Source organism: Octodon degus, unplaced genomic scaffold (assembly GCF_000260255.1).
Source record: "Octodon degus isolate 3935 unplaced genomic scaffold, OctDeg1.0 scaffold00092, whole genome shotgun sequence".
NCBI lineage: Eukaryota > Metazoa > Chordata > Mammalia > Rodentia > Octodontidae > Octodon > Octodon degus.
In genome coordinates, this window is record NW_004524668.1 from 2,146,957 (window position 1) to 2,167,308 (window position 20,352).

At 49.2% G+C, this 20,352-nt stretch overlaps 1 protein-coding gene across 1 annotated transcript in view; it reads left to right on the top strand.

Annotated features, from left to right (window-relative positions):
- Cnr2 (cannabinoid receptor 2) overlaps positions 1-20,352 on the top strand; it is a 36,013-nt gene that overhangs the window by 5,925 nt on the left and 9,736 nt on the right. The window contains exon 2 of the mRNA XM_023722596.1: positions 18,919-19,071. The gene's annotated coding sequence lies outside the window, so the exon portion shown is untranslated. The remainder of the gene's footprint in view (positions 1-18,918; positions 19,072-20,352) is intronic.

Consider the following 20,352-nt stretch of genomic DNA (forward strand, 5'->3'; position numbering starts at 1 on the left):
CACACACACACACACACACACACATAAATAAAATTAAAATTAAAAAAATAGACCAATGATTAAAGATAGGGAGAGCAAAGATCTCCCTGGAGCTGGAGAGATCTCTGATGTGAAAAACCCTAGGAAATGGCCAAACACGGAGCACACAGCTATAACCTCGGCATGCCGAAGGGCTGCAGCAGGAGGGCCCAAGTTAGAGCCTAGCCTGGGCAACTTAGTGACTCCGTGAGACCTTATCTCAAAACAAACCAAAAATTCACCCCTGTAATCCCAGCACTTGGCAGGCTGAGTCAGAAGGATCACCACAAGTTTGAGACCAGCCTAGGATACATGAGTTCAAGGACAGTCTGAACTGCACAGGGAGACCCTCCCTCAAAAAAGCCCCCAAACAACAAACAAAGCTGTTTGTTGGGGCTGTGACTCAATGAAAAGGCCCTGGGTTCAATTCTTAAAAAAAAAAAAAAAATAGAGAAATGAGGAGAAAAAAAGATAATTAATACCTTTGCAAATTTCTCAAGATTTGTAACTTGCATTTGCTTAGTCAATTGCTTTACCCAACGTATGAGAGAAATTTTAGTGCCTCACAAAATTTCAAGCATTTTTTCCCAAGGATGTTAAGATGTAAAATATATATGCCTCTTCTTTTCCTATGTCGAGCAGACAGATGATCTTTACCCACAAGGCACAAGCAGTGAGGTGTTTGCAATGGGAGACCTAAGATCTACTTTTCCTGGGGCCAGGGAGATAGCTCAGTAGAATAAGCGCTTGCCTGGCAAGCGCAAGGGCTTGAGTTCAATACCTGGTCCTGGTCCTGAAAAAAAAGTAAAATAAAAATAAAATAAGATCTACTTTTCCTCACCATATAATAAACATAAACTTCTTTTTTTTTTTTTAAAGTATAAGCAGGGGCTGGTGAGATGGCTCAATGGTCTAAAGCACCTACTTAGAACAAGCTTAACAAAAAAGCACAGGGACCGCGGTTCAATCCCCCAGCACCACATGCCAGCCAGCCCGGCCCCCTGGTGGGCTGAGCTGGCCACACACACACACACACACACACACACACACACACACACACATAAATAAAATTAAAAAAAAAGTATAAGCAGATTCTTCAAGTATCAAATTAAAAAAAAAATCAAACCCTAATATGATGAAAAAAGTTTCTTGTCTTTTTGTTATATTTCAGTCCACTTTAATATTCTATCAGATAATAAAAATAATAATAACGATATACATTCCAGAGCGCCAGCCCTAGTCCCCGATGCTGCCCCAGATCCGCTCTGACAAGATGAAAGAAACTATCACGAATCAGGAAAAACTCACCAAACTGCAGGCACGAGTGCACATTGGTGGGAGAGGAGCTGCTCACAGAAAGAAGAAGGCGGCTCATAGAACAGCCCCAGCAGACGATAAAAAACTTCAGTCCTCATTAAATAAGTGAGGGGTCAGCAATATCTCTGGTATTGCAGAGGTGAATATGTTTACGAACCAGGGAACGGGTTATCCACTTCAGCAACCCCAAAGTTCAGGCCTCTCAGGCAAACGCTTTCACCATTACAGGCCATGCTGAGATGAGACAACTAACAGAATCACTACCCAGCATCTATCTATCTATCTAGATATCTATCTATCTATCTATCTATCTATCTATCTATCTATCTATCTATCTATTTATTGTGTGTGTGTGTGTGTGTGTGTGTGTGTGTGTGTGTGTGTCCAGCTCAGCCCACCAGGGGACGCAGCTGGCTGGCATGTGGTGCTGGGGGATTGAACCACGGTCCCTGTGCTTTGCTAAGCTTGTTCTAAGTAGGTGCTTTAGACCACGGAGCCATCTCACCAGCCCTACCCAGCATCTTTAAAAAATTTTTTTTAAATTTATTTTAACTTATTTATTTATTTATTTATTTTTTGGCTGAACCAGGGATTAAACTTAGGCCCTTGTGCTTGCCAGGCAAGCGCTTATTCTACTGAGCCATCTCCCTGGCCCCCACCTACCATCTTGAACTAGCTTGGTGCGGGCAGTCTGACTAGCTTAAGGAGACTGGATGAAGCTCTGTCCGAACAATCTGTGGATGAAAAAGCAGCGCTTGCTGTTGGAGAAGAGGGTGATGACGAGGTTCCAGATCTTGTGGAGAATTTTGATGAGGCTTCTAAGAATGAGGCAAACTGAACTAAGTCTGCTTCTGAAAAAGATCAAACTTCAAAGAAATTACTAGGAGCTGCTATTTTATATTATGATTGCTTTAAAAAAAATTTTTTTATAGATCTGATGAAATCTAGATCTCTAATATTTTTAAGCCCAAGCCCCTTGGATACTGCAGCTCTCTTCAGTTTTTACTTATATGCAATTCATTCTTTGCAGCCGATTAAGCTGGAGAAGCCTGGGAATAAAGTTTGACACAAAGATTAATTAAAAAAATACATATAGGGGCTGGTGAGATGGCTCAGTGGTCCAAAGCACCTACTTAGAACAAGCTTAGCAAAGCACAGGGACCGCGGTTTAATCCCCCAGCACCACATGCCAGCCAGGGTGGGCTGAGCTGGCCACACACACACACACACACACATAAATAAATAAATAAATAAATTTAAAAAATAAATAAATACATATATATATATATATATTCAATCTCCACTAAAATATTACCTTAAAATTTTCCAAGCACCAGGCATGTAATCTCAGTGTGTAATCCCAGTGTGTAATCCCAGCTGTAATCCCAGTGTGACAATAGGACAACAGCAAATTTAAGGCCAGCCTGAGCCATGTGGTGAGACCCCAAGAAAAGGCCTGGGATGGCACTCAGCACTCTGGGTTCAGGACTCAGACTGAAAAAAAAGTTTTGATCAGCAGCCATGTGCTTTCTTGTCAAAAATTTAAGTCTAACACATACACCACTTAAGAGCAAAGCCAAAATTTGTTTTATTCTATCATGCATACAATTTTATTTATTTATTTTTGCATTTTGGTACAAGATCTACAGGGTCTCACTACGAAGATCAGAGTCGCAGTGATCTTCCTGTTTTCAGCCTCCCAAGTGATGGGATTGCAGGCGTGCACCCCCACACCCAGTCTCATTTGCCATCTCAGTGCCCTCCGGGCTGTGGGGCCAGCATAGCAGGCAGAGGATCAAACCCCAGCTGCTGCGCTCTGCCTAAGCAGGCACTTCAGTCCGCTGAGCTATGTGGCCAGCCCTGCATGCATATAATTTAAATACTTAAAACAAATATCAATAAAAAAAATTTTTTTTTGATTTGCGGAACCAGGGATTGAACTCAGGACCCTGTGCTTGCCAGGGAAGCGCTTATCCTACTGAGCCATCTCTCCACCCCTCAATGAAAATTTTGTAAATGATAGACTTATTAGAAATAGGACATTTGTCTTAAAATCATTTCATTTTTCATGGACCATAGAAAATGATGGAAACGGGGCTGGGGAGATAGCTCAGTAGAATAAGTGTTTGCCTGGCAAGCGCAAGGGCCTGAGTTCAATTCCTGGTTCAAAAAAAAAAAAAAAGAAATGGCTCATATAATTTCCAATGGGGTTTATAAAATTATATACTACTATGAAAGAAATTCTGAGTTGAGACTTTTTTTTTTTTTTTAAATTTTAGTACAAGGTCTACTGGGTCTCGCTACACAGATCAGACCTGTAGTGAGCCCTCCTGATTTTCAGCTTCCCATGTGCTGGGATTACAGGCGCGTGCCACCAAGCCTTGTCTCAATGGCTGCCTCAGCGCACCCTGGGAGGCAGGGCTGGCACAGCATGCTTGGGATCAAACCCTGGTCACTGAGCCTACCTAAGCAGGTGCTTTAATCTGCTGAGCTATCTAACTGCCTCCCCACCCTTCCCCCCCCCCAGTACTAGGGATTAAACTCCCCAGAGCTCTTGTTCTGAGCAACATCCCAAGCCCTTTAAGAAAAACAAATTTTTTTGGGGGGGAGAATGAAGTCTTGCTAAGTCACTAAGGTGCCCAGGCTGGGCTCACGTTTGCAATCCTCCTGCCTCAGCCTCCCAGAGTGTTGGGATTACAGGTATTCAGCACTACATCTGGCTATGAGTCAAGAGATTAAAGATGGTCAATTCCAATTCTATCATTTAAATTTGAGATAAGATTGTTAAGTAACCAGGCAGGAAAATGTGCGCATTGTCACTAAACATAACAGTACAGCTTTCACTGACTCCCTAAGGCCACCCAGACAACTTCTATGCACCTTCTGCATCCCCTCTCTCAGCAGCCTTTTCAGGGGCCCTGAGTGGAGGCTTCTTCATTCTTCCCATTTTACAGATGAGGACACTGAGGCTCAAGAAGCAAGTCATTTTCCCAAGATCACAGCTTCAATAAGAAACAGAATGAGCACTCCTAACTGTGACTTGGTTGCCTCTTACACCTCTGTCTACTTATCTACTTCTTGTTCTCAGTTCTTAGAGAACAGGAGCACAAACAGGAAACAGAAATTCAGGGGTTTCAGAAAAATCTAACTTGTGACCACTGGCTGCCACAGGCAGAAGGCTGCGAGATCCACAGAAAGAGGTGAATGGACCAAAAGATTGCACGAAGTACAGTTTATTAGGGACTTACAGACAGAAGCTGGCAAGTCCAGAGGATCCCTGCGCCTGAGGACCACAGAAAGGGATTCGTGTGTTCAGTGAGACATGAGCTGCAGCGACCTGGAGGGTGCCTGGCCTGCCTCAGAAACCTCACATGTCTAGCAGTTTTAAACAGTGTGATGGTCGGTACACATCTGTTGTCCTGGCATGCGGGAGGCTGAGGCAGGAGGATCATCACAAATTTGAGGCCAGCCTGGAATATACAGTGAGATCCTGTCTCAAAAAATATAAATAAAAGTAGCCTGGGCAAGTGGACAAGGTTGATCCACTGCTGTCTTGCTGCAACCTGCCTGGGTCTCAGGAGCTCTGGGAAGATGCTGGACGCCAAGGAGCCAGGAAGTAGGCTTGACACAACTTCAGAAGGGCTTTGGGTTGAGAGGTCTCTCTGGAAACACTCCTAGGTGACGTGTCCTCAGCTCGCCCTTCTATCTTTTCCTGGTCCTGGGTTTCAGAGCTGCCTGCTAGTGACTTGAGGCCCTCATTCTGGCAGTATTGTCAGCTCCTTGCAGAAGACAGGCTGAGGTAGGGGTGACATCATAGAGAAGCAGGGGCACGCCCTGACCTGGGTCCTGGGATGTCCTTATCTACAAGGCCGGACATCAAGGACACCAGGACATCAAGGTTTCCTTCTGTCCAACTGAGGTTTCCCTCGGAGATACTGTGGTGCTGAGCTAAGGAGATGCTGACCTCAGAAGGACAGGATAGAGGCTAGGGAGATGGTTCAGTGGAATAAGCGCTTGCCTGGCAAGTGTAAGGGCCTGAGTTCAATCCCCGGTTCCACAAAAAAAAAAAAAAAAAAAAAAAAAAAAGGACAAGATGGAATGGCTCCTGCCCACTGCTTGGGGGTGGACAAACCCTGGCCTTCATGACAAGGCTGTCACCACGTCACACAGAACCTCGAGCCACAGAGCCTCAGACCACTCAAGCAGCCTCTGTGCTTGCTTACTCTGCTGTTGTTGGTTTCATTGTGGCCCCTCCCTGCACAAAAGCCACTGCTAAGTGACCCCGTGATAGTCCCACTGTGTGGTAGACCTGGAAATGAAATTAAAATTGATTAAGGTAGGAGATCTGTGATGGTCACGGCCCACAGTCACGGTCAGGCGTACCCACCCTGCCACAGCGTTGAACCAGAAGAACTGAACAAAGCGACGGAAACCCTTACGGCTCCACACCCTGGAAGGCCATAAGGCTCCACACACGAATCCCAGAAGGACCCGGGTCCGCTGTGGAGCAGCTTCTGGTGACTTGCAGTGAAGATCAGACACCCAAACGTGCCCCTTTCAGCGCCATCAGGGTCACAGCCAAAGCAAAAAGGGCATTGTTGATTTTGTAGGAAAGGTCGGGACCTGACTACAAAGCGGAATTCATGCCAGCTCTGGGTGGCTCATGGGAGTCAAGAGCTCTACTCGGAATGTAATCAAAGGAGCACCAAGGAGCTCAGGAACGGCTTCTGGAAGCAGGTGCTCAAGGTCCGACCATGCGGTCATGGGCTCACGCAGAAGGAGGGGAGGCATGGGTGGCCAAGGCTGTGGCTGCGGTGGTCAACAGCTTTCCCCCGGCAGGGGGCGAGGCGAGGGGGATATGAGGATGACACTGAGGACCGCCCTGGGAGTGCTGCCAGAAGATCTGGTCTTCAAGGAGTTGTATGGGATGGGGACACGTAGCCAAAGATAGAGCCAGAGATGGAGAAACCCCAGAAGGAGAGAGAGAGGAAGATGCAGCCCTAAAAGAAGCCAAGGATGGGCTTATCTGAGCTTTCATGGACCCCAACCAGCTCCTCGAAAAGTCTACAAGCATAGACGCGAACCCGAGAGGTTTCCAGCAACAGAGAGGAGTGTCCAGGGACGTGGTATCTGTTTACAAGCAAATCTATGACATTAAAAGGGAAGCAATGCCCCAGGGACACATTTCTGAAAAGAGTGACACCTCTGGAGCAGCTCCAGGCAGGGTTCCCAGGAGACATTCCCAAAGGCTAGTGTCCTCCCCATGCCTGATGACGGCACCTCATGTGCCACATCCCTGAAGACCTTCCCATGGGACAAGACATGGAGACATGCATATCAGTGAGCGAGACCCTGGATAGGCCCAGCCTCAAACTCGTGATGCTCCACCTCAGCCTCTGGAGGTGTTAGAGACTTCTTTTTGTTGTTTGTTTTGAGGCAGGGTCTCACTATGCAGTGCAGGCCAGCCTCAAACTCACAGTGATCCTCCTACCTTGGCCTCCAGAACACTGGGATTACAGGCATGTGCCACAACATCCAGCTTATTTTATTTATTTATTTATTTATTTTTGAGATAGCATCTCTCTAAGTTGCCCAGGCTGGACCTGAACTTATGATTTTCCTTCCTTATCCTCCTAGAGTGCTGGGATTGCACACAAGTGACACACACAAAAAAATTAAAATGAAAAACAAGAAACGGTTCGGGTAAGTGGCCAGCGTAGAACAAGTAGTTATCTTCGCATCTTGTTTTCTGGGGCTGGTGACGCGCTGAGCCACTGAGCTACACCCCCAACCCACAGCCATCCTAACACCCTTGTCCCACAGGGCTGGGGACAGATACAGGGGCAGCTGGCAGGGGAAGTGGTCTTTACAGCCTAGGTGGCTGCAGTCACGTCAGCCTGGACCCTTACACCAGGTCGCCCTGCAGGTGATGATACAGCTGTGTCTGATCCCAAGGCCAGGGCCAGAGTTCACGACATGGTTTCTTCTTCAAGGTCCCAGAGCCAGAATGCAGAGTCCCAGGTGCCTGGGCAATAGTCCTGTTATGGTGGGTAGAGGGCAACAGAAGGACACTCCCGATGTCTGGCTCATCTTTCTGTGACATGAGTGTTCTCTCTCTCTCTCTCTCTCTCTCTCTCTCTCTCTCTCTCTCTCTCAGACAGGGTCTTGCTCCATAGTGTAATTTGGGCTTGAACTCACTATGTCGTCCTGGCTGGCTTCAAATTCACAGCAATCCTCCTGCCCCAGCCTCCCGATTGCTGGGATTACAGGTGCGTGCCACTGTGCTTAGCTCTACATCTGATTTATCTCGTCCGTCAGCCTGTGTCCAGCTGACCCTGCATCCCCACCAGCCCTTCCCTCACCATCTCCCAGGTCCTAACAGACAGGAGCAGGATGAATCAGCCTCTCCACTGGCACTGTTTCTTTTCTTTCTTTCTTTCTTTTTTTTAATGTGTGTGTGTGTGTGTGTGTGTGTGACCAGTCAGCCCACCAGGGGGCGGGGCTGGCTGGCATGTGGTGCTGGGGGATTGAACCGCGGTCCCTGTGGTTTGCTAAGCTTGTTCTAAGTAGGTGCTTTAGACCATTGAGCCATCTCACCAGCCCAACTGGTGCTGTTTCTGTAACGTGTGCTTGCTCACGTCGGCTACGTGGCACAATCACAGGGGCATTGCGAGGGCTGCACGGGATGCCCTGCTCCTCCTCCTGCGAGGGGAACCAGTCTGACCCAAAACCCCACCCTGCCACCACCACCCTCTAAAGGAAGCAGAACTGTGGCTGGGCAGGAGCCAGACCCTTTGGGATCTGACCCAGCAGGAAGGCCGAACATCTGGGGGGGAGGTGGGGACCACCAGAGATGAAGTCGTCCCCCACCTGGAAGCACTGTCACAACCAGCCCTCGTGGCTCCATCACTCCAGCGTCTCTGTCTCACGGTATATTATAACGCTTTGCTTGGTACAAAGGCTCACTACGGCTTTGTGGACTGACGGCACCCCAGTTGTGGTTGTCACGATGCCTCCCGGCCCTGCCCCCTCCCCCATTAGCTGATTAAGATCTCATCAGTAGCAAACCACCCAAAAGGTTCGTGAGTTTCTAGTAATTTTCAGTATCAGATTTTCCTTGAAAAGGGAATAGAATACAGGGCCAGCTCAGTGGCAAAATCCTACAATCCCAGCTACCCAGAGGCCTGAGACAAGAAGACTGCAAGTTTGAGCCCAGCCTGGGTAACTTAGTGAGACCTTATCTCTAAATAAAATGGGCTGAGGATATAGCTCAGTGGCAGGGCATCCCTGGTTCAATCTCCAGTCCTGGGGGCAAAAAAAAAAAAAAAAAAAAAAAAAAAAAAAAAAAAGTCCGATTTTTTTGTGGAACCAGGGATTGAACTCAGGCCCTTGCGCTTGCCAGGGAAGTGCTTATTCCACTGAGCCATCTCCCCGGCCCCAGCAGTTTTCCTAGTAGAGAGGTGAAGCGACAAGCCTGGGGTATAGCTTAGAGACACATATAGTACTTCCCTAGCATGCACAAGGCCCTGTCCACGAGTTCCATCTTTAGCTCTGAAAATAAATGACAAAGGGCAGGGGATGCCACAGACCTCTTGCCTTGCCCTGCTGAAGCAGGAAAGAGGGAGCCAGACGCTGTTTGCAGTATTTCAGAGGCCCTCAGAGAGGAGAGAGGTGCCCAGGAGAGTGTTGGGAGCCAGCTGAGCCACTCGGAGGCAGCACCGTGTGTGAGGACAGCCTGGCTCCACCCTTTGGTCGGTGAAGGAGGAAGGACTGAGGACCAAAGCCAGGGCCTTCACTGCAAGCTGTGACCCCAACTAAATATATATTTTTTTAAGTACAGGGTCTCACTCCACAGATTGGACTTGTAGTGATCTTTCCTGTTTTTCAGCCTCCCGAGTACCGGGATTGCAGGCACCGCCCAGTATCAATCACCATGTCAGCGCACCCCAGGGGCAGGGCCAGCATGGCAGGCTAGGGATCCAAACTCTGGCCGCTGCATCTGCCTAAGTAGGCACTTGAATCTGCTGAGCTATCTGGCTGGCCCTTTCTTCTTTATATTGAGGCAGGGTCTTGCTAAATCGCCGAGGCTGGGCTCCAACTTGCAACCCTCCTGCCTCAGCCTCCTAGAGTGCTTGGGATTACAGGTATGTACCTCCAGGACCGGTGTGGTTCCTTTGCATGACCACAGGCAAGTCACGTTGCATTTTAGTGGCTGCTGCCTTGGGCTGTAAAACAGAAGTGCTGACCACAGAACAGCTCCCCCACCACACACACACACACACACACACACACACACACACCACACCACACCACACACTCTATCTGTGTAGGTGTGGGAAGGTTATATGGGCTGGCCCTAATGCTGGCCAGGGATCATTCAGCCTTGCAAAAGTCTCAACTGGCACAGCTTATGCCACCATACATGCCGATCTCCTACCCCACTCCCCAAACCCCCACTCCCGCCCCCAGTAAGTCACTTAGGGCCACTTTGCAAATCTTGAAGATGACCCTTCCCGAAAACCTTCGCACATGTCGGGGGAGCTCTTCCCACCCCTCGTTCATTCAGTAAATAGCTACTGTGGGCCTGGCAGCTGCATCAGCCACCCAGAGCCAGGCTTTCTCTGAGCGCAAGTCCTAACGCCCTGGTGCCTCTGGCCTGCAATCCCAGTACTCTGAGGGGCTGGGGCAGGAGGATCACAAGTTCCAGCCTACCCTGGACAAGGTGCTCACTTAAGGGGGACTCAGAAAATGGGATGGCGGTGGCTCAGGGCAGAGAAATTGGTTCAGTGCTCAGTACCACAGTACGTACACACACACACACACACACACACACACACACGTGTGCACATGGTCCAAGGAGGAAAGAGTGAAAGGAGCCCAGGCTTGCCCAGAGCTATAGGACAAAATAAAATTTAAAAATTATTTTTTATCTGGGAGAAGGGAGCAGCTTGTCCCAGTGTCTCCCAGGCACCAGCTCCACGCAGGAGCAGAGCCCAGTCCAGACGTCCGTCGGCGCCCAGGGCACCCTGGCGGGGTGGCAGACGCTAACTTCCTTCCGCAGGTTCCTGTGCCACCCATCCTGGGCTTCCTGCTCCCAAGTCCACGATCCTCCCTCTGTTCCTGCCCCCTCCCTCCCGCCTCTCAGCTCCTGTTGTTGACCCTGTCCTCTCCACTCAAAGGCCACAAGAGAGATGGCATTGTCACTGTGACCGATTGCCAGCTAGCAGAGAACCTAACAATGTGAGCGTGCTGCAGGGCGCGCACCTTTAGTATGGAATATAGAGCGGCTGCTGGACGCTCGTGGGTGCTGCCTGGACACTCGTAGGGGCTGCCTGCGTCCAGGCTCTGGAGTGGACACCATGCAGTCTCACCATCTTGCCTCCCACCACCCTAGCACTGTCTGTTATTTCCACCCCACTGATGAGGCGCAAAGCCAGCCAGGCTCGGTGGTGCATGCTCTGGGAGGCTGAGGCAGGAGGATGGCAAGTGTGACAGGCTATGCAGTCTAGCAAGACACTGTTTCAGTTTTGTTTGTTTGTTTGTTTGTTTGTAAAGGCTGTGGATGAAGTTCAGTGCAAAGGCCCCCCAGCTTAACCTAGCACTGCAAAAATAAGATAAGAATTGAAAATTTTTAAACTACCTGTCTGAGCCAAGATTCCAAAGCCCACTAGTGTAGCTGGAAGCCCCTAGGGGTGGGAAGGTAAGGATCCTGCTGGTGGGGACAGAACTAAAACTTAGGGCCATCTCATGGCCACAAGGGAGCCACAAATGGGCACCACTGGCTGGAAGAAGAAGCAATCAAAAAAGAAAGAGAAAAGGGATGTGGTTTTCTTTTGTGAATAAAGACAAAAGATTGTCCACACCCACTATGTGGGCCCCTCACCCTGAGGAGGTCAGCATTTGGCCCTGTCCATTTGCCAGTCTGACGTTGACTGCCACTAGCCGTGGGTCTCTGGGCCAGTGACTTGCCCCCTCATAATCCATTTGCCCACAAGGTGTCACCCACCTTGCCTACAGATCTGGAGCTTCCCAGGCGGAAGTGTGACGAAACCTAGTCTCAAGAAAGAGAAGTTGCTGAACTATCAGCTGAAAGAGGAAGAAGTGCTGAGAAAAAAAAAAAAAAAAAATCAACACAGCTGTCCCATGGGCAGATTTGAAATTAGGTAATTTACCAAGAATTTGTTGCAGGTGGAGGGGGAAATGGCAAAGACATGGGGTGGTGTGGTGGATGAGCAGGGTGATGGAGCGGACTGCGGGTTCCCGGAGCGGCCCGGCAAGCTCAACTTCTCTAAGCTCCAACTTATCTAGCTGTAAAGTGTGAAAACAAAACAAAACAAAACAAAAAAAATACTACCCATCCTGCAAAGATAGTATGCACTAATACACCCGGCCCAATCCATTTTAAGAATTATTGATTTCACTTTAAAAAAAAAAATTATTTATGGGGCTGGGGAGATGGCTCAGTGGAATAAGCGCTTCCCTAGCAAGCGCAAGGGCCTGAGTTCAATCCCCGGTTCCGCCAAAAAATAAATAAATAAATAAATAAATAAAATAATTATTTATTGTGAGGCAGGGTCTTACTATGTAGTTCAGGCTGTACTTGAACTTACTGTGAAGCCCAGGTTGGCCTTGAGCTCGAAGGGTTCCTCCTGCCTCCGGCTTCCACCGTGCTGGAATTGCAGGTGTGCGCCACCATAATTATTGAATTTGTCTCTCAAGAATGTAGGTGGGCTGGTGAGATGGCTCAGTGGTCTAAAGCACCCACTTAGAACAAGCTAAGCTAAGCAAAGCACAGGGACCGCGGTTCAATCCCCCAGCACCACATGCCAGCCAGCCCCGCCCCCTGGTGGGCTGAGCTGGCCACACACAAAATAAATAAATAAATAAATAAATAAATAAATAAATAAAAAAGAATGTAGGTGATGCGTTTCCACCTCCACAGAAGGAAAAAAAAAAAAAAAAAAAGGCACAGCATTGCCACTGGGTTTTGCCCTGAGGGGTGTTGCCCTCCCTCCCTCCCTCCCTTCTCCATGCCACTTAGGACACTTAACCTATGCTAAGGTGGAAAGAGGCTTTAGAGAGCTTAGGTCTTGGGGGAAAGGGAGTGGATACGGTCAGATCCCAAGAAAGCGCCTACGAAAGCGCTGGAGTCCAAACAGCAGGGTGCGCCCTCAGCAGCCCGGGCACCCAGGGCGATGGAGAGAGTGGACAGCTGCCCTTGGATGCAGCCTTTGAGCCCTGTAGGGCCTACTCCTGGGGACTGAGACTTCGGTAATCGTGACGCACTTGAGAAAGGAGCAAAAGAGACCTCATGGGTGCAGCCCTTTGCTCCCACTCTACAAATTGTAAGTTCTTTCCTCAGAGCCTTGAGGCGGCTGCTTTATGAACGAATGCAGCTGAAACAAAGCCCCAAGAGGAGCCGTGGGTAGGTCAGATACCAGCTTGCACAGTCCAGGACTACAGGCCCACATGGTGTTTATTTTTTGGTTTTCAGACAGAGTCTCTATGCAGTTCAGGCTGCCTTCAAACTCATGGAATAGCCCAGCCTGGCCTCAAACTCAGCGATTCTCCTGCTCAGCCTCAGCTGGGATTATGGGTATGTGCCACCATGCCCAGCTCCATGATGCGTTTAGCTGTCAGTTTGCCGACACGGAGGGGAAAGAAGCTTTTTTCCTTCCTAGACATTTTCTCAGCCAGCCAGTCATCCAGTCAATCATTTTCCCCCAAAGCAGGAATTGAACCCAGAGCCTTTGCAATAGCCACATCCCCAGCACTGTTTTAACTTCATGTTTTGATACAGGGTCTCACTAAATCACTAGCCCAGAGTTCTGGGATTATAGGCACATACTTCCAGGCCCAGATTTTGTTTGTTTGTCTGTCTGTCTGTCTGCTTTGGAGACCGGGTCTCACAGAGCAGCCCAAGCTGTTCTCAAACTCATGATCCTCCTGCCTCAGCCTCCCAAGTGCTGTGATTATGGGCATGCGCCACCCCAGCTGACTTGGTCAGTCAGTTTTAAAGTATCCGGGTGCCTACACTGTGCCAGTCCTGTTGGGAGCCCCTGGTGAGCTGTGTCTGCAGATCTAACGGATAGCTCTTGGGCCCTCTTCACCCTGCCCCCAGCAGTGTCTTCTCCTCAGACTGTGACCTGAGAGGCATTGTGTTCCTTCTCCTGACAGGAGGTCCCACCTCCCTCACTGTCAGGTCCTTCTGGGGAGTGCACGTCCTGGGGGTCTGGCCACAAGGCATCAGTTTCACGCCCTGCCTCAGCGCTTTGCTGTGTTCCCACCTCTTTTGGGAGCTTGGTGTCCGGGCCAGGAACACAGTGGGTGCTGTGGCTCGGGGTGGGCGAGGACAGGCACTGGGGGGCAACGCCTGCCACAGGCTTGGGATGCAGGACCGGAAGCTCAGAGCCAGCACATTTCCTGACCTGGCCGGGCCGAGTTCCATTGCCATAGGGGCTGCTTAGCTCGGTGCCGGCCCTTCAAAGAGCCCACACCCAGCCAGCCAGACAAGTTCGTGCAGCTCTGACAGGACTGCACGTTCAAACCCAGTCTGGGCAATAAACAATACCTTGTCTCAAAATAAAAATAAAAAAGGATTAAGGATGTAGCTCAAGGGTAGAGCCCTCCCCCAGGGTTCAAGCCCCTGTCCATAAAAGAGAGTCTCCACCAAGATTCAGCTGTGGGCCCGGCACTGTGCTAGGAGACACATTTCTGGTGTGAGACGCAGGACCTTTGGGGCTGTGAATACACAGAGAAACTCACCCCAGACCCACATTTTTCTCATAGGATGAGGAGCCCCTGGTTCTGCAAGCAGGATGTAGGGTGGGCACAACCAACTCAGGTGAACAGTGATTTACACGGCAGGATCCACAAGCTTTCCCTGACGTGTGTGGAGAGCAGGGAATGCTTCCTGGAGGGGCAGCTTTGTCCTCTGTGCTAGATGAAGGTCGCACTGTGGAGGACCCCCAGGACGACTGCCCCTGAAAGATCATTTGTCTGACCCTCACCCTATTTCCATATAGTGATAAGTAGAGAGCTGGCAAGGAATATACTGCACCCCTCAACTGGCCTTAAGCCGTGCAAAGGGATCTAGCCAAGGCGCTGCTGTGCAGCCTTTGAAGCTATGGGGCAGGGCAGTGAGGCCCCACGTACAGCTCCCGACCTCTAAGCATGAGCTAGGCCGAGAGAGAGTTTGCCACACTGCTGGCTGGGACAAAGCCTCCAGAAAGAGGCCTTCATGTCCCAGGGCAGGAAGGCTAGACATCAAAGCTGAAGCAGCCCACCAAAAATACAAGATACTTCCTCAGTCTGTGTTATGCCGATTCCTCCAAACTTAGAGGCTACCCATGACCAGAAGCCAGAATCCCTTGCTCTTTCTGCAGACCTCTCTCTGCATGTTGCAGAGGGGCCCCTGTGTCTCCTACCCAGCCCAGCTCTCAGGACTTGCATATTTTCCACCACCCTCAGTCACTCAAACCCAGGCCACTCCCCTCTTTACAAATTAATGAAACCCAGATTTGACGTGGGTCAAGCCTCATTCTGGTTAGCCATTGTTCAGACTGGGCTTACGATCCCTTTGGCTCCCCATCCCTTTGGCTCCCCAGATTGCAGATATGTCTGTGTCTCTTTATTTTCACCATGGGTTGCACCGGAAGTAGTAGATTGGAATTTACTTACTAGAATTCCAATAATGTCTCCCTGGGATTACAAATACAAAAAAACTCCAGACCAATGACGAGGCCCGGAAGGCTCCCTGTATTAGGCCTCATGCACACCTAACAGCAGGGGAGGGCCGCATGGTAGAGCACATGCCAAGCATGCTTGGGGCCCTGTGTTCATCCCAAGTATGACTCACACAATAGGAAAGTCGGATGTGGTGTACACACCCGTAACCCCAGCACTCGGGAGGCTGAGGCAGGAGGATGGCAAATTCAAGCCCAGGCTGGGAAATTTAGGAAGAGCTGGTTTCAGAATATAAAAATTTAGGAGACTGTGCGATAGCTCAGGGGACTAAAGCGCCTGCTTAGGCAAGTTTAGGCAAGCTCAGGGACCACGGTTCGATTCCTGTGCCATGCCAACCCCACCCTCAAGGCAGTCTGAGCTGGATGTGGTGGCACACACCTGAAATCCCATTGCTGGGGAAGCTGAAAACAGGAGGATCACTACAATTCCAAGCTGCGTAGTGAGACCCTGTACCAAATACAATAATAATAATAATAATAATAATAATAATAATAATAATATTTAAAAGGGTTGGAGATGTAGCTCACTGCAAAGGCCTTGGGTTCAATCCCAGTACTGCCACAGGGTGGGGGGCGGGGACCATAATAATACTGTGCAAGGAAAGAGGGCCCAGAGTCTCCCTTCCTACAGCAGCTATTTGCATCGAGGGCCCAGCGAGTTGGGCAGCAGCAGAGGGTCACACTGGTCCACTTCTGATGGGTCATTCTTTTTAAAAAATTTCTTTTTTGGGGGGGCGGAGGGAGGATTGAACTCAGGCCCTTGAGCTTGCCAGGCAAGCACTTATTCTACTGAGCCATCTCCCCAGCCCCTTAAAAAATTTCTTACTAGTACACATTGGTAGTCCACCGTGATTACATCTATCATGGGCAGCTGTACAGGCACATAATACATCTTCATTTTTTTTTTCTCGTCCCCCTCTTTTCCCCTCCCTCCCTGCCCCTTCCAGCTGTTTGTACAAGCTCTGTTTTCATCATTTTACCTTCCCGTTCTTTTCTCCAATCCCCTTTTCTCCTTTCCCCTCTCTTCTCTCCTCTTGTTCCTCCATTCATTTGAAAAAGATCTCCCTACTTCCTATTTATCTTTAAGATAGAGATAGAGACATAATTTCTCAAGTTTATCTTTCTTTATGGCAGATTAGTACTCCATGTTGATGGGCATTTGGACTGTTTCCAAGGTTTGACGATCACTGATTGTACTGCTATAAACATGGGTGCACATGGTCCAGTGTGACATGCCTCTAACTCTTTTTTTTTTTTAGGAATTTGGCACAGGGTCTCATGTAGCTCGCATTTATAATGATCCTCCTATTTTCAGCCTCACCATCCCTGGGATTACAGGCACGCACCACCATGCCTGGACACTGCGACTGGCTCAGCGTGCCCGAGGGTGGGGCCAGCACGGCATGAGGTGCCAGGGACCAAATCCTGGTCCCTGAGTTTGCCTAAGCAGGCACTTAGTTGCTGAGCTATCTCACTGGCCTGCAATGTCTTTAACTCTTTCTATACCTAGAACGGAATAGCTGCATCAAAGAAATTTCTATTTTTAGTTATTTGAGAATCTCTACCCTGATTTCCATAGAGGATGTACCAGTTTAATTCCTACCAATGATATAAATGGATTCCCTTTTCCCTGCACCTCTCCAACATTTGTTATTTGTTTATTTTTGTTTTGAGATAAGTTCTTGCCATAGTTATGGCTGGCCTTAAACTTACTCTGTAGCCCAGGCTGGCCTCAAACTTTGAGTGACCCCCCTGCCTCAGCTTCCTAAGTGCTGGGGTTACAGATGTGCCCCCCTACACCTGGATAATGATTATTTGATTCCTTGATGACAGCTATCCTTTCTGAAGTAAGACAATATCTTACTTGTTTTAATTTGCATTTCTCTAATGACCAGCAATGTTGGCCATTTTTTCTTTTTTCTTTTTTACCACTTGTACTTCTTAAAGTGTCTGTTCATTTCAGGTGGCTATTTAGTTATTTATTTATTTCATACAGGGTCTCACTATGCAGCTGGGACTCGTAGTGATCTTCCTACCTCAGCCTCCCCAGCCCTGGGATTACAGGCATGAGCCACCACGCCCGGTTTCAGATGCCCGTATGGTGTGCCCAGGGTTCCAGGGATGACAAGGCATGCAGTGCCGGGGATTGAACCCGGGTCCTTGAGCTTTCCAGGAAGGCACTTAGACAACGGCGCTATCTCCCCAGCCCTCACGCGGCCATTTTTTGGATTGGATCTTTCATTCTGGGGAGTCTAAATTTTTTTGAGTCCTTTATATATTCTAAATATTAGTCCTCTGTCTGAAGGGCAGCTACAGAAAGAATATTTTCCTTTCTGTAGGCTGTCTCTTCACTCTGTTTGTTGTTTCTTCTGTCGTGAAGGAGTTTTTAACTTGATATGGTCCCATTTGTTGATTATTTCTTGTGCCACTGGTTCTGTTCAGGAAGTCCTTGCCTATGCTTAAGTCTCACCTATTTTATCTTCCATCAGATTAAGTGTTTCTGTGTTAACATTTATATATTTGGTCCATTTTTATTTTAGGTTGGTCTAGGCTCAATGTTCTAACGTTGATATCTCATCTTCCTCCTGGTGGGTCGTTCTTGAGGTCAAATAGGCTATTAGGCATGTGTTGGTTTGAGGGTCAGCAAAATAGCTCAGTGGTCTAAGTGCACCAAGCTAAAATGACACTCGGAAGCTGCCGGCACCCTCTCATCACAGGCAGAGTGTCACTCTCCTTGTCATCTGTGGCTCCTCGGCAGCACGGGGACAGTGCCCCCTTTCACTTCACGTTTTCACTTTGGCTCACCTTCCCCTGAGAATTTCCCAGCAGTGAGGTTCCCTTTCCGGATGCCCAGCGTGAGCCAGGCAGTCCGGGCTCTGACATTGGTGTGAGTGGGGCAAATGCTGGGCCGGCTGGCTCCCTTAATCTTACCTTTGTATAGCATCGGATCACAAAATATTTGTTTGTGCATCGGTGGCTCTTTATATCCACAAAGGCACTGACATTGATAAGAATGCTGAATGCTTTCCCTCAATGGCCAATGCAAGTCTTTTATATTTTTCTTTGTGGTGCTAAGGATTTGAAGCTAGGGCTTCACATGCAGCAGGCACGCACACTGCCACTGAGTTACACCTCAGCATGTTTCCATTGATTGATTGATTCAGGGTCTCACTGTGTAGTCCAAGCTGGCCTCAAACTCACAGTGATCCTCCTGCCTCAGCCTCCCAAGTGCTAGGGTTATAGATGTGCAGCACCATGCCCAATGCTTTTATTTTTATTTATTCATTTTGTAGTCCCAGGATTGAACCAGGAGCCTTCATGCTAAGCTGCCTCCCCAACCCTTCTTATTTATGTTTTGAAGCAAGGTCTGGCCACATTGCTATTTCCTAGGCTGTGCTGCAACTTGTGATCCTCCAGTCTTAGCCCCCCAGTAGCTGAGTTACAGGTGCGCACCCCTGTGCCTGCCTCAGATACACACCTTACATATACTTCGAAAGGATCAGTGCTCCTATAGAGTCCATCTGTGACCTAGTCACAAAACAATGACGGAAATCATCATCCCAGGGGCTGTGCAAGAAAGGGACAGGTATTGTTACCGTCACTTCACAGACGAGGAAAGTTACTCAGAAAGTTGAGGAGGACTTGCCAGAAGTCACCGGACAAGTATGACAGAGGTGGTATGAGAACAGCCATCCTGTGTGGCAGATGCGCTCAGATTGGCTTCCCCCGAGATGCCAGGCCTTCTAGAAGCCAGATGTTCGACCCAGAGGCAGAGGACAGGGAGCTGCGTTTCCTGTCACTCACTGCATCCTGTTGTTATCGGATGTTGTCTTGCTAGGACCTCTGTCCGCACGCCTGCATTTCCTGCATTCCCTGCATTGCCCCACTCTGGACGGCGACCACATCTTGGTGAATGCACAAGGCCTGAGGGAGGCACAGATGCCAGCCACCGCCATGCCAGGACCCTCAGCTAGGCTGGACTGAGTGTAAGGTAAGCCATCTCCTGTGGGCAGGGGCAGCTTTCCAAGGGCAGCCAGGGGAGAGAGTTCCTGCCCGGGCAGCAGCCAGGGAAGGTTGCGGCTTGTCTCAGCCTCCTGCACTGGAAGCTTCCAGGCGGCAGCTGGGGACGTGGGTGCTGAGAAAGGCTGGTGTTTTATGTGCGCTGTCTTTCACTTTCCTGTGACTGGAGTTGAGAGCCAGCAGGCACTGTGTTCAGACTCAGCTCAGCTATGACCTTTTGTTTTGTTTTGTGTTGTTTTGTTTTGTTTTTTTGGTGGAACAAGGGATTGAACTCAGGCCCTTGCGCTTGCCAGGCAAGTGTTTATTCTACTGAGCTATCTCCCTAGCCCCTCAGGTATGACCTTGACAACACCAAAAAGAAGACCCCTGCCCCCCCCCATGCCCCTTCCCAGCTTCCAGTGCGAGTCACCTCGGTGATTCTGGAGACCTGAATCAAGGTCCAGGTCTGCCACTAATGTGTAGGGTGACGTTAGACAAATTATCTTCCCGCTGGTGCTGTTTGCTCAGTGGTGAATGACAGAGTTGTAGGAGACAGGAGGGAGGTCTTCATTCTGCTTCCTGGAGCCTGCTAGGTCCTCGGCTGCCTCAAAGGGAGGGGCTTGTTGCATGAGAAGAGATTCTGCCAGTAATGAAAGGAGCTGCTCTTTCAAAAATCTCAAGAGTGGGGCTGGCCAAATAGCTCAGCAGGTGAAAGAGCCTGCAAGCAGGTGCAGGGGCCCAGTGTTTGATCCCCTGGCCTGCTGTGCCGGCCCGCCCCCGGGGCGCGCTGAGACAGCAAATGAGACCAGGCATGGTGGGGCGCACCTGTAATCCCAGCTCTTGGGAGACTGTAAACAGGAGAATCACTATGAGTCTGATCTAGTAGTGAGACCCTGAACACTGTAGACCCTTCCCTAAAATTTAAAGAAGAAAAAAAATCTCAAGAGTGCTGCCAGTGTAGTAGTGCATGCTGCCCAAGAGGTAGAGGCAGGAGGATTAGGAATTTGAGGCCAGCTTGAGCAGTTTAGTAAGAACCTGTCTCGAAAGAGCCAGGAGCTGGGCATGGTGGCTCATGTTTATAATCCCAGCACTTGGGAGACTGAGGCAGGATGATCATTGTGAGTTTAAGGCCAGCGTTGGCTACAAAGTGAGATCAAGGCCAGCCTGAGCTGCATAGTGAGACTTTGTCTCAGAAAGACGAAGAAGAAGAAGAAGAAGAAGAAGAAGAAGAAGAAGAAGAAGAAGAAGAAGAAGAAGAAGAAGAAGAAGAAGA